Consider the following 13692-nt stretch of genomic DNA (forward strand, 5'->3'; position numbering starts at 1 on the left):
AAAATTCAACACACCAGCAGTGTGTGAGGAGACCTGAAAGTGGCACATGGCAGAGTGTGGCAATGGAGACAGCAGCAATGGGAGGCCGTACAGGGACCCATGAGAGACTCTGGACCTGGCAGCAGCATGAGGAGGCGGTATACAGGGGACCATGGCAGATTAGGGGCCTGGCAGCAGCTATGGGAGGCCCGTAATCTGCCAGCACCCTATGTCAAAAAATTCAACACACCAGCAGTGTGTGAGGAGACCTGAAAGTGGCACATGGCAGAGTGTGGCGATGGAGACAGCAGCAATGGGAGGCCGTACAGGGACCCATGACAGACTCTGGACTTGGCAGCAGCATGAGGAGGCGGTATATAGGGGCCTATGGCAGATTAGGGGCCTGGCAGCAGCTATGGGAGGCCCGTAATCTGCCAGCACCCTATGTCAAAAAATTCAACACACCAGCAGTGTGTGAGGAGACCTGAAAGTGGCACATGGCAGAGTGTGGCGATGGAGATAGCAGCAATGGGAGGCCGTACAGGGACCCATGACAGACTCTGGACCTGGCAGCAGCATGAGGAGGCGGTATATAGGGGCCTATGGCAGATTAGGGGCCTGGCAGCAGCTATAGGAGGCCCGTAATCTGCCAGCACCCTATGTCAAAAAATTCAACACACCAGCAGTGTGTGAGGAGACCTGAAAGTGGCACATGGCAGAGTGTGGCGATGGAGACAGCAGCAATGGGAGGCCGTACAGGGACCCATGACAGACTCTGGACTTGGCAGCAGCATGAAGAGGTGGTATATAGGGGCCCATGGCAGATTAGGGGCCTGGCAGCAGCTATAGGAGGCCCGTAATCTGCCAGCACCCTATGTCAAAAAATTCAACACACCAGCAGTGTGTGAGGAGACCTGAAAGTGGCACATGGCAGAGTGTGGCGATGGAGACAGCAGCAATGGGAGGCCGTACAGGGACCCATGAGAGACAATGGACCTGGCAGCAGCATGAGGAGGCGGTATATAGGGGCCTATGGCAGATTAGGGGCCTGGCAGCAGCTATGGGAGGCCCGTAATCTGCCAGCACCCTATGTCAAAAAATTCAACACACCAGCAGTGTGAGGAGACCTGAAAGTGGCACATGGCAGAGTGTGGCGATGGAGACAGCAGCAATGGGAGGCCGTACAGGGACCCATGACAGACTATGGACTTGGCAGCAGCATGAGGAGGCGGTATATAGGGGCCCATGGCAGATTAGGGGCCTGGCAGCAGCTATGGGAGGCCCGTAATCTGCCAGCACCCTATGTCAAAAAATTCAACACACCAGCAGTGTGTGAGGAGACCTGAAAGTGGCACATGGCAGAGTGTGGCGATGGAGACAGCAGCAATGGGAGGCCGTACAGGGACCCATGAGAGACTTTGGACCTGGCAGCAGCATGAGGAGGCGGTATATAGGGGCCCATGGCAGATTAGGGGCCTGGCAGCAGCTATGGGAGGCCCGTAATCTGCCAGCACCCTATGTCAAAAAATTCAACACACCAGCAGTGTGTGAGGAGACCTGAAAGTGGCACATGGCAGAGTGTGGCGATGGAGACAGCAGCAATGGGAGGCCGTACAGGGACCCATGAGAGACTCTGGACCTGGCAGCAGCATGAGGAGGCAGTATATAGGGGCCTATGGCAGATTAGGGGCCTGGCAGCAGCTATGGGAGGCCTGTAATCTGCCAGCACCCTATGTCAAAAAATTCAACACACCAGCAGTGTGAGGAGACCTGAAAGTGGCACATGGCAGAGTGTGGCGATGGAGACAGCAGCAATGGGAGGCCGTACAGGGACCCATGAGAGACTCTGGACTTGGCAGCAGCATGAGGAGGCGGTATATAGGGGCCTATGGCAGATTAGGGGCCTGGCAGCAGCTATAGGAGGCCCGTAATCTGCCAGCACCCTATGTCAAAAAATTCAACACACCAGCAGTGTGTGAGGAGACCTGAAAGTGGCACATGGCAGAGTGTGGCGATGGAGACAGCAGCAATGGGAGGCCGTACAGGGACCCATGAGAGACTCTGGACCTGGCAGCAGCATGAGGAGGCGGTATATAGGGGACCATGGCAGATTAGGGGCCTGGCAGCAGCTATGGGAGGCCCGTAATCTGCCAGCACCCTATGTCAAAAAATTCAACACACCAGCAGTGTGTGAGGAGACCTGAAAGTGGCACATGGCAGAGTGTGGCGATGGAGACAGCAGCAATGGGAGGCCGTACAGGGACCCATGACAGACTCTGGACTTGGCAGCAGCATGAGGAGGCGGTATATAGGGGCCTATGGCAGATTAGGGGCCTGGCAGCAGCTATGGGAGGCCCGTAATCTGCCAGCACCCTATGTCAAAAAATTCAACACACCAGCAGTGTGTGAGGAGACCTGAAAGTGGCACATGGCAGAGTGTGGCGATGGAGATAGCAGCAATGGGAGGCCGTACAGGGACCCATGACAGACTCTGGACCTGGCAGCAGCATGAGGAGGCGGTATATAGGGGCCTATGGCAGATTAGGGGCCTGGCAGCAGCTATAGGAGGCCCGTAATCTGCCAGCACCCTATGTCAAAAAATTCAACACACCAGCAGTGTGTGAGGAGACCTGAAAGTGGCACATGGCAGAGTGTGGCGATGGAGACAGCAGCAATGGGAGGCCGTACAGGGACCCATGAGAGACTCTGGACCTGGCAGCAGCATGAGGAGGCGGTATACAGGGGACCATGGCAGATTAGGGGCCTGGCAGCAGCTATGGGAGGCCCGTAATCTGCCAGCACCCTATGTCAAAAAATTCAACACACCAGCAGTGTGTGAGGAGACCTGAAAGTGGCACATGGCAGAGTGTGGCGATGGAGACAGCAGCAATGGGAGGCCGTACAGGGACCCATGACAGACTCTGGACTTGGCAGCAGCATGAGGAGGCGGTATATAGGGGCCTATGGCAGATTAGGGGCCTGGCAGCAGCTATGGGAGGCCCGTAATCTGCCAGCACCCTATGTCAAAAAATTCAACACACCAGCAGTGTGTGAGGAGACCTGAAAGTGGCACATGGCAGAGTGTGGCGATGGAGATAGCAGCAATGGGAGGCCGTACAGGGACCCATGACAGACTCTGGACCTGGCAGCAGCATGAGGAGGCGGTATATAGGGGCCTATGGCAGATTAGGGGCCTGGCAGCAGCTATAGGAGGCCCGTAATCTGCCAGCACCCTATGTCAAAAAATTCAACACACCAGCAGTGTGTGAGGAGACCTGAAAGTGGCACATGGCAGAGTGTGGCGATGGAGACAGCAGCAATGGGAGGCCGTACAGGGACCCATGACAGACTCTGGACTTGGCAGCAGCATGAAGAGGTGGTATATAGGGGCCCATGGCAGATTAGGGGCCTGGCAGCAGCTATAGGAGGCCCGTAATCTGCCAGCACCCTATGTCAAAAAATTCAACACACCAGCAGTGTGTGAGGAGACCTGAAAGTGGCACATGGCAGAGTGTGGCGATGGAGACAGCAGCAATGGGAGGCCGTACAGGGACCCATGAGAGACTCTGGACCTGGCAGCAGCATGAGGAGGCGGTATATAGGGGCCTATGGCAGATTAGGGGCCTGGCAGCAGCTATGGGAGGCCCGTAATCTGCCAGCACCCTATGTCAAAAAATTCAACACACCAGCAGTGTGAGGAGACCTGAAAGTGGCACATGGCAGAGTGTGGCGATGGAGACAGCAGCAATGGAAGGCCATACAGGGACCCATGACAGACTCTGGACTTGGCAGCAGCATGAGGAGGCGGTATATAGGGGCCCATGGCAGATTAGGGGCCTGGCAGCAGCTATGGGAGGCCCGTAATCTGCCAGCACCCTATGTCAAAAAATTCAACACACCAGCAGTGTGTGAGGAGACCTGAAAGTGGCACATGGCAGAGTGTGGCGATGGAGACAGCAGCAATGGGAGGCCGTACAGGGACCCATGAGAGACTCTGGACCTGGCAGCAGCATGAGGAGGCGGTATATAGGGGCCCATGGCAGATTAGGGGCCTGGCAGCAGCTATGGGAGGCCCGTAATCTGCCAGTACCCTATGTCAAAAAATTCAACACACCAGCAGTGTGTGAGGAGACCTGAAAGTGGCACATGGCAGAGTGTGGCGATGGAGACAGCAGCAATGGGAGGCCGTACAGGGACCCATGAGAGACTCTGGACCTGGCAGCAGCATGAGGAGGCAGTATATAGGGGCCTATGGCAGATTAGGGGCCTGGCAGCAGCTATGGGAGGCCCGTAATCTGCCAGCACCCTATGTCAAAAAATTCAACACACCAGCAGTGTGAGGAGACCTGAAAGTGGCACATGGCAGAGTGTGGCGATGGAGACAGCAGCAATGGGAGGCCGTACAGGGACCCATGAGAGACTCTGGACCTGGCAGCAGCATGAGGAGGCGGTATATAGGGTCCTATGGCAGATTAGGGGCCTGGCAGCAGCTATGGGAGGCCCGTAATCTGCCAGCACCCTATGTCAAAAAATTCAACACACCAGCAGTGTGTGAGGAGACCTGAAAGTGGCACATGGCAGAGTGTGGCGATGGAGACAGCAGCAATGGGAGGCCGTACAGGGACCCATGACAGACTCTGGACTTGGCAGCAGCATGAGGAGGCGGTATATAGGGGCCCATGGCAGATTAGGGGCCTGGCAGCAGCTATGGGAGACCCGTAATCTGCCAGCACCCTATGTCAAAAAATTCAACACACCAGCAGTGTGTGAGGAGACCTGAAAGTGGCACATGGCAGAGTGTGGCGATGGAGACAGCAGCAATGGGAGGCCGTACAGGGACCCATGAGAGACTCTGGACCTGGCAGCAGCATGAGGAGGCTGTATATAGGGGACAATGGCAGATTAGGGGCCTGGCAGCAGCTATGGGAGGCCGGTAATCTGCCAGCACCCTATGTCAAAAAATTCAACACACCAGCAGTGTGTGAGGAGACCTGAAAGTGGCACATGGCAGAGTGTGGCGATGGAGACAGCAGCAATGGGAGGCCGTACAGGGACCCATGAGAGACTCTGGACCTGGCAGCAGCATGAGGAGGCGGTATATAGGGGCCTATGGCAGATTAGGGGCCTGGCAGCAGCTATAGGAGGCCCGTAATCTGCCAGCACCCTATGTCAAAAAATTCAACACACCAGCAGTGTGTGAGGAGACCTGAAAGTGGCACATGGCAGAGTGTGGCGATGGAGACAGCAGCAATGGGAGGCCGTACAGGGACCCATGACAGACTCTGGACTTGGCAGCAGCATGAGGAGGCGGTATATAGGGGCCCATGACAGATTAGGGGCCTGGCAGCAGCTATAGGAGGCCCGTAATCTGCCAGCACCCTATGTCAAAAAATTCAACACACCAGCAGTGTGTGAGGAGACCTGAAAGTGGCACATGGCAGAGTGTGGCGATGGAGACAGCAGCAATGGGAGGCCGTACAGGGACCCATGACAGACTCTGGACTTGGCAGCAGCATGAGGAGGCGGTATATAGGGGCCCATGGCAGATTAGGGGCCTGGCAGCAGCTATGGGAGGCCCGTAATCTGCCAGCACCCTATGTCAAAAAATTCAACACACCAGCAGTGTGTGAGGAGACCTGAAAGTGGCACATGGCAGAGTGTGGCGATGGAGACAGCAGCAATGGGAGGCCGTACAGGGACCCATGAGAGACTATGGACCTGGCAGCAGCATGAGGAGGCGGTATATAGGGGCCCATGGCAGATTAGGGGCCTGGCAGCAGCAATGGGAGGCCCGTAATCTGCCAGCACCCTATGTCAAAAAATTCAACACACCAGCAGTGTGTGAGGAGACCTGAAAGTGGCACATGGCAGAGTGTGGCGATGGAGACAGCAGCAATGGGAGGCCGTACAGGGACCCATGACAGACTCTGGACTTGGCAGCAGCATGAGGAGGCGGTATATAGGGGCCCATGGCAGATTAGGGGCCTGGCAGCAGCTATGGGAGGCCCGTAATCTGCCAGCACCCTATGTCAAAAAATTCAACACACCAGCAGTGTGAGGAGACCTGAAAGTGGCACATGGCAGAGTGTGGCGATGGAGACAGCAGCAATGGGAGGCCGTACAGGGACCCATGAGAGACTATGGACCTGGCAGCAGCATGAGGACCGGTATATAGGGGCCCATGGCAGATTAGGGGCCTGGCAGCAGCAATGGGAGGCCCGTAATCTGCCAGCACCCTATGTCAAAAAATTCAACACACCAGCAGTGTGTGAGGAGACCTGAAAGTGGCACATGGCAGAGTGTGGCGATGGAGACAGCAGCAATGGGAGGCCGTACAGGGACCCATGACAGACTCTGGACTTGGCAGCAGCATGAGGAGGCGGTATATAGGGGCCCATGGCAGATTAGGGGCCTGGCAGCAGCTATGGGAGGCCCGTAATCTGCCAGCACCCTATGTCAAAAAATTCAACACACCAGCAGTGTGAGGAGACCTGAAAGTGGCACATGTTTGGGGCATGATTCATGGCGGATTTAGTCAGTTGTGTCAGGAACTGGTGGTTTGAAATCCAGACTAATCCACGCCTGATTCATTTTCACAAACGTGAGTCTCTCCACACTTTGGGTGGACAGTCGTGTCCTCCGCGGAGTTACAATAACTCCTGCCGCACTAAACACGCGCTCCGATGCCACGCTACTGGCCGGGCATGACAGCCTTTCCAGGGCAAATTCAGCTAGTTGGGGCCAAAGGTCAAGTTTCTTTGCCAAGTAGTCAAGGGGATTGTCTACCTCGGTTGGCAGGGTGCTGTCCAAGTAGGCCCAAGCCTGTTGTTTGAGCTCCTGCTCCAGGTCCACCTGATGCTGCTGCTGCTGCGGCTGGTTATTAGTTTCCTCACTGCGCTGGTGAAGAAAGCTACTCATCATCGACTGCAGACTGAGGCAGCCGCTGCTGGTGGAGCTGCCACTGCTCCTACCACCCCACCCCTCCCCTGCTGCCATGGCAGCGGAACGTGAGCGCACAGGGCCCACAGTGTCTGAGGATGGACATTGGCGCAGAAAGGCAGAGACCAACTGACTACATAGGTGGTTTTTATAGTACGTTATTTTGGCCTCCCTTTCAGCAGGTGTGAAAAAGGCCACCATTTTTGAACGGTAGCGAGGGTCCAACAAGGTGGACAGCCAAAAGTCATCCCTCTGTCTGATGGTTATTATTCGGCTGTCGCTACGCAAGCAACCGAGCATGCTATGGGCCATTTGTGCCAAGGAATGCGAGGGACTCCCTGCCTCCATCTCCACAGCATACTGCCACGGTGCGTCTGGGTCCTCTGTCTCCTCCTCCTCTACCAGATGCTCCTGCTCCTCCACTCCTGTCCGCTGAGTGGAAAAACCACCCATTTGACTCAATAATTCCTGAGCACAAATGTCCTCCTCTAACTCCTACTCTTCTTCCTGTCCTGCCCCCACAGGGGTCATGTGGCGTTGAGATCTGTGCGCCACGTCTACCGCACCCTGACCAGCCATTGTTAACAGCATTTGTTCCAGGACGTGCAACAGAGGAATGACGTCGTTCATCCCATAGTCCTGCCGACTCACGAATAGCGTGGCCTCCTCAAAGGGCCTGAGCAAGCGGCAGGTGTCACGCATGAGCTGCCAATGGCTGACATCGAAGTTACACAGGGGAGTACCTTTATCCGCTTGTAACATCAGGAAATCGGTGATGGCCTTTCGCTGTTCGTAAAGGCGGTCTAACATGTGTAGGGTTGAATTCCACCTTGTTGCAACGTCGCAGATCAGGCGACGCTGTGCAATTCCGTTCTGCCGCTGCAGCTCAAGGAGGGTGTGCTTTGCGGTGTAGGAATGGCTGAAATGCATGCAAAGTTTACGTGACATTTTAAGGATGTCTTGCAGTGGGATGGTGGATTTTAGGAACCGCTTGACAACCAGATTGAACACGTGAGCCATGCATGGCGCATGGCACAACCTTACTTGACGCAGAGCAGACACCATGTTCTTTCCGTTGTCGGTCAACATGGTTCCGATTTTCAGTTTGCGCGGAGACAGCCATCTGTCGATTTCTCTGTTCATTACACTGAGAAGTTCCTCCCCTGTGTGACTACGTTCGCCTGGACCTGGCAGCAGCATGAGGAGGCGGTATAGGGGCCCATGGCAGATTAGGGGCCTGGCAGCAGCTATGGGAGGCCCGTAATCTGCCAGCACCCTATGTCAAAAAATTCAACACACCAGCAGTGTGTGAGGAGACCTGAAAGTGGCACATGGCAGAGTGTGGCGATGGAGACAGCAGCAATGGGAGGCCGTACAGGGACCCATGAGAGACTCTGGAATTGGCAGCAGCATGAGGAGGCGGTATATAGGGGCCCATGGCAGATTAGGGGCCTGGCAGCAGCTATGGGAGGCCCGTAATCTGCCAGCACCCTATGTCAAAAAATTGAACACAACAGCAGTGTGTGAGGAGACCTGAAAGTGGCACATGGCAGAGTGTGGCGATGGAGACAGCAGCAATGGGAGGCCGTACAGGGACCCATGAGAGACTCTGGACCTGGCAGCAGCATGAGGAGGCGGTATATAGGGGCCTATGGCAGATTAGGGGCCTGGCAGCAGCTATAGGAGGCCCGTAATCTGCCAGCACCCTATGTCAAAAAATTCAACACACCAGCAGTGTGTGAGGAGACCTGAAAGTGGCACATGGCAGAGTGTGGCGATGGAGACAGCAGCAATGGGAGGCCGTACAGGGACCCATGAGAGACTCTGGACCTGGCAGCAGCATGAGGAGGCGGTATATAGGGGCCTATGGCAGATTAGGGGCCTGGCAGCAGCTATAGGAGGCCCGTAATCTGCCAGCACCCTATGTCAAAAAATTCAACACACCAGCAGTGTGTGAGGAGACCTGAAAGTGGCACATGGCAGAGTGTGGCGATGGAGACAGCAGCAATGGGAGGCCGTACAGGGACCCATGACAGACTCTGGACTTGGCAGCAGCATGAGGAGGCGGTATATAGGGGCCCATGGCAGATTAGGGGCCTGGCAGCAGCTATGGGAGGCCCGTAATCTGCCAGCACCCTATGTCAAAAAATTGAACACAACAGCAGTGTGTGAGGAGACCTGAAAGTGGCACATGGCAGAGTGTGGCGATGGAGACAGCAGCAATGGGAGGCCGTACAGGGACCCATGAGAGACTCTGGACTTGGCAGCAGCATGAGGAGGCGGTATATAGGGGCCTATGGCAGATTAGGGGCCTGGCAGCAGCTATAGGAGGCCCGTAATCTGCCAGCACCCTATGTCAAAAAATTCAACACACCAGCAGTGTGTGAGGAGACCTGAAAGTGGCACATGGCAGAGTGTGGCGATGGAGACGGCAGCAATGGGAGGCCGTACAGGGACCCATGACAGACTCTGGACTTGGAAGCAGCATGAGGAGGCGGTATATAGGGGCCCATGGCAGATTAGGGGCCTGGCAGAAGCTATGGGAGGCCCGTAATCTGCCAGCACCCTATGTCAAAAAATTGAACACAACAGCAGTGTGTGAGGAGACCTGAAAGTGGCACATGGCAGAGTGTGGCGATGGAGACAGCAGCAATGGGAGGCCGTACAGGGACCCATGAGAGACTCTGGACCTGGCAGCAGCATGAGGAGGCGGTATATAGGGGCCTATGGCAGATTAGGGGCCTGGCAGCAGCTATGGGAGGCCCGTAATCTGCCAGCACCCTATGTCAAAAAATTGAACACAACAGCAGTGTGTGAGGAGACCTGAAAGTGGCACATGGCAGAGTGTGGCGATGGAGACAGCAGCAATGGGAGGCCGTACAGGGACCCATGAGAGACTCTGGACTTGGCAGCAGCATGAGGAGGCGGTATATAGGGGCCTATGGCAGATTAGGGGCCTGGCAGCAGCTATAGGAGGCCCGTAATCTGCCAGCACCCTATGTCAAAAAATTCAACACACCAGCAGTGTGTGAGGAGACCTGAAAGTGGCACATGGCAGAGTGTGGCGATGGAGACGGCAGCAATGGGAGGCCGTACAGGGACCCATGACAGACTCTGGACTTGGAAGCAGCATGAGGAGGCGGTATATAGGGGCCCATGGCAGATTAGGGGCCTGGCAGAAGCTATGGGAGGCCCGTAATCTGCCAGCACCCTATGTCAAAAAATTGAACACAACAGCAGTGTGTGAGGAGACCTGAAAGTGGCACATGGCAGAGTGTGGCGATGGAGACAGCAGCAATGGGAGGCCGTACAGGGACCCATGAGAGACTCTGGACCTGGCAGCAGCATGAGGAGGCGGTATATAGGGGCCTATGGCAGATTAGGGGCCTGGCAGCAGCTATAGGAGGCCCGTAATCTGCCAGCACCCTATGTCAAAAAATTCAACACACCAGCAGTGTGTGAGGAGACCTGAAAGTGGCACATGGCAGAGTGTGGCGATGGAGACAGCAGCAATGGGAGGCCGTACAGGGACCCATGAGAGACTCTGGACTTGGCAGCAGCATGAGGAGGCGGTTTATAGGGGCCTATGGCAGATTAGGGGCCTGGCAGCAGCTATAGGAGGCCCGTAATCTGCCAGCACCCTATGTCAAAAAATTCAACACACCAGCCGTGTGTGAGGAGACCTGAAAGTGGCACATGGCAGAGTTTGGCGATGGAGACAGCAGCAATGGGAGGCCGTACAGGGACCCAGGACAGACTCTGGACTTGGCAGCAGCATGAGGAGGCGGTATATAGGGGCCCATGGCAGATTAGGGGCCTGGCAGCAGCTATGGGAGGCCCGTAATCCTCCAGCACCCTATGTCAAAAAATTGAACACAACAGCAGTGTGTGAGGAGACCTGAAAGTGGCACATGGCAGAGTGTGGCGATGGAGACAGCAGCAATGGGAGGCCGTACAGGGACCCATGAGAGACTCTGGACCTGGCAGCAGCATGAGGAGGCGGTATATAGGGGCCTATGGCAGATTAGGGGCCTGGCAGCAGCTATAGGAGGCCCGTAATCTGCCAGCACCCTATGTCAAAAAATTCAACACACCAGCAGTGTGTGAGGAGACCTGAAAGTGGCACATGGCAGAGTGTGGCGATGGAGACAGCAGCAATGGGAGGCCGTACAGGGACCCATGAGAGACTCTGGACCTGGCAGCAGCATGAGGAGGCGGTATATAGGGGCCTATGGCAGATTAGGGGCCTGGCAGCAGCTATAGGAGGCCCGTAATCTGCCAGCACCCTATGTCAAAAAATTCAACACACCAGCAGTGTGTGAGGAGACCTGAAAGTGGCACATGGCAGAGTGTGGCGATGGAGACGGCAGCAATGGGAGGCCGTACAGGGACCCATGACAGACTCTGGACTTGGAAGCAGCATGAGGAGGCGGTATATAGGGGCCCATGGCAGATTAGGGGCCTGGCAGAAGCTATGGGAGGCCCGTAATCTGCCAGCACCCTATGTCAAAAAATTGAACACAACAGCAGTGTGTGAGGAGACCTGAAAGTGGCACATGGCAGAGTGTGGCGATGGAGACAGCAGCAATGGGAGGCCGTACAGGGACCCATGAGAGACTCTGGACCTGGCAGCAGCATGAGGAGGCGGTATATAGGGGCCTATGGCAGATTAGGGGCCTGGCAGCAGCTATAGGAGGCCCGTAATCTGCCAGCACCCTATGTCAAAAAATTCAAAACGCCAGCAGTGTGTGAGGAGACCTGAAAGTGGCACATGGCAGAGTGTGGCGATGGAGACAGCAGCAATGGGAGGCCGTACAGGGACCCATGAGAGACTCTGGACCTGGCAGCAGCATGAGGAGGCGGTATATAGGGGCCTATGGCAGATTAGGGGCCTGGCAGCAGCTATAGGAGGCCCGTAATCTGCCAGCACCCTATGTCAAAAAATTCAACACACCAGCAGTGTGTGAGGAGACCTGAAAGTGGCACATGGCAGAGTGTGGCGATGGAGACAGCAGCAATGGGAGGCCGTACAGGGACCCATGAGAGACTCTGGACTTGGCAGCAGCATGAGGAGGCGGTTTATAGGGGCCTATGGCAGATTAGGGGCCTGGCAGCAGCTATAGGAGGCCCGTAATCTGCCAGCACCCTATGTCAAAAAATTCAACACACCAGCCGTGTGTGAGGAGACCTGAAAGTGGCACATGGCAGAGTTTGGCGATGGAGACAGCAGCAATGGGAGGCCGTACAGGGACCCAGGACAGACTCTGGACTTGGCAGCAGCATGAGGAGGCGGTATATAGGGGCCCATGGCAGATTAGGGGCCTGGCAGCAGCTATGGGAGGCCCGTAATCCTCCAGCACCCTATGTCAAAAAATTGAACACAACAGCAGTGTGTGAGGAGACCTGAAAGTGGCACATGGCAGAGTGTGGCGATGGAGACAGCAGCAATGGGAGGCCGTACAGGGACCCATGAGAGACTCTGGACCTGGCAGCAGCATGAGGAGGCGGTATATAGGGGCCTATGGCAGATTAGGGGCCTGGCAGCAGCTATAGGAGGCCCGTAATCTGCCAGCACCCTATGTCAAAAAATTCAACACACCAGCAGTGTGTGAGGAGACCTGAAAGTGGCACATGGCAGAGTGTGGCGATGGAGACAGCAGCAATGGGAGGCCGTACAGGGACCCATGAGAGACTCTGGACCTGGCAGCAGCATGAGGAGGCGGTATATAGGGGCCTATGGCAGATTAGGGGCCTGGCAGCAGCTATAGGAGGCCCGTAATCTGCCAGCACCCTATGTCAAAAAATTCAACACACCAGCAGTGTGTGAGGAGACCTGAAAGTGGCACATGGCAGAGTGTGGCGATGGAGACAGCAGCAATGGGAGGCCGTACAGGGACCCATGACAGACTCTGGACTTGGCAGCAGCATGAGGAGGCGGTATATAGGGGCCCATGGCAGATTAGGGGCCTGGCAGCAGCTATGGGAGGCCCGTAATCTGCCAGCACCCTATGTCAAAAAATTGAACACAACAGCAGTGTGTGAGGAGACCTGAAAGTGGCACATGGCAGAGTGTGGCGATGGAGACAGCAGCAATGGGAGGCCGTACAGGGACCCATGAGAGACTCTGGACTTGGCAGCAGCATGAGGAGGCGGCATATAGGGGCCTATGGCAGATTAGGGGCCTGGCAGCAGCTATAGGAGGCCCGTAATCTGCCAGCACCCTATGTCAAAAAATTCAACACACCAGCAGTGTGTGAGGAGACCTGAAAGTGGCACATGGCAGAGTGTGGCGATGGAGACGGCAGCAATGGGAGGCCGTACAGGGACCCATGACAGACTCTGGACTTGGAAGCAGCATGAGGAGGCGGTATATAGGGGCCCATGGCAGATTAGGGGCCTGGCAGAAGCTATGGGAGGCCCGTAATCTGCCAGCACCCTATGTCAAAAAATTGAACACAACAGCAGTGTGTGAGGAGACCTGAAAGTGGCACATGGCAGAGTGTGGCGATGGAGACAGCAGCAATGGGAGGCCGTACAGGGACCCATGAGAGACTCTGGACCTGGCAGCAGCATGAGGAGGCGGTATATAGGGGCCTATGGCAGATTAGGGGCCTGGCAGCAGCTATAGGAGGCCCGTAATCTGCCAGCACCCTATGTCAAAAAATTCAACACACCAGCAGTGTGTGAGGAGACCTGAAAGTGGCACATGGCAGAGTGTGGCGATGGAGACAGCAGCAATGGGAGGCCGTACAGGGACCCATGAGAGACTCTGGA

Source organism: Staurois parvus, unplaced genomic scaffold (genome assembly GCF_062004578.1).
Source record: "Staurois parvus isolate SC_StPar_1 unplaced genomic scaffold, SC_StPar_1.0 ptg000548l, whole genome shotgun sequence".
NCBI classification, from domain to species: domain Eukaryota; kingdom Metazoa; phylum Chordata; class Amphibia; order Anura; family Ranidae; genus Staurois; species Staurois parvus.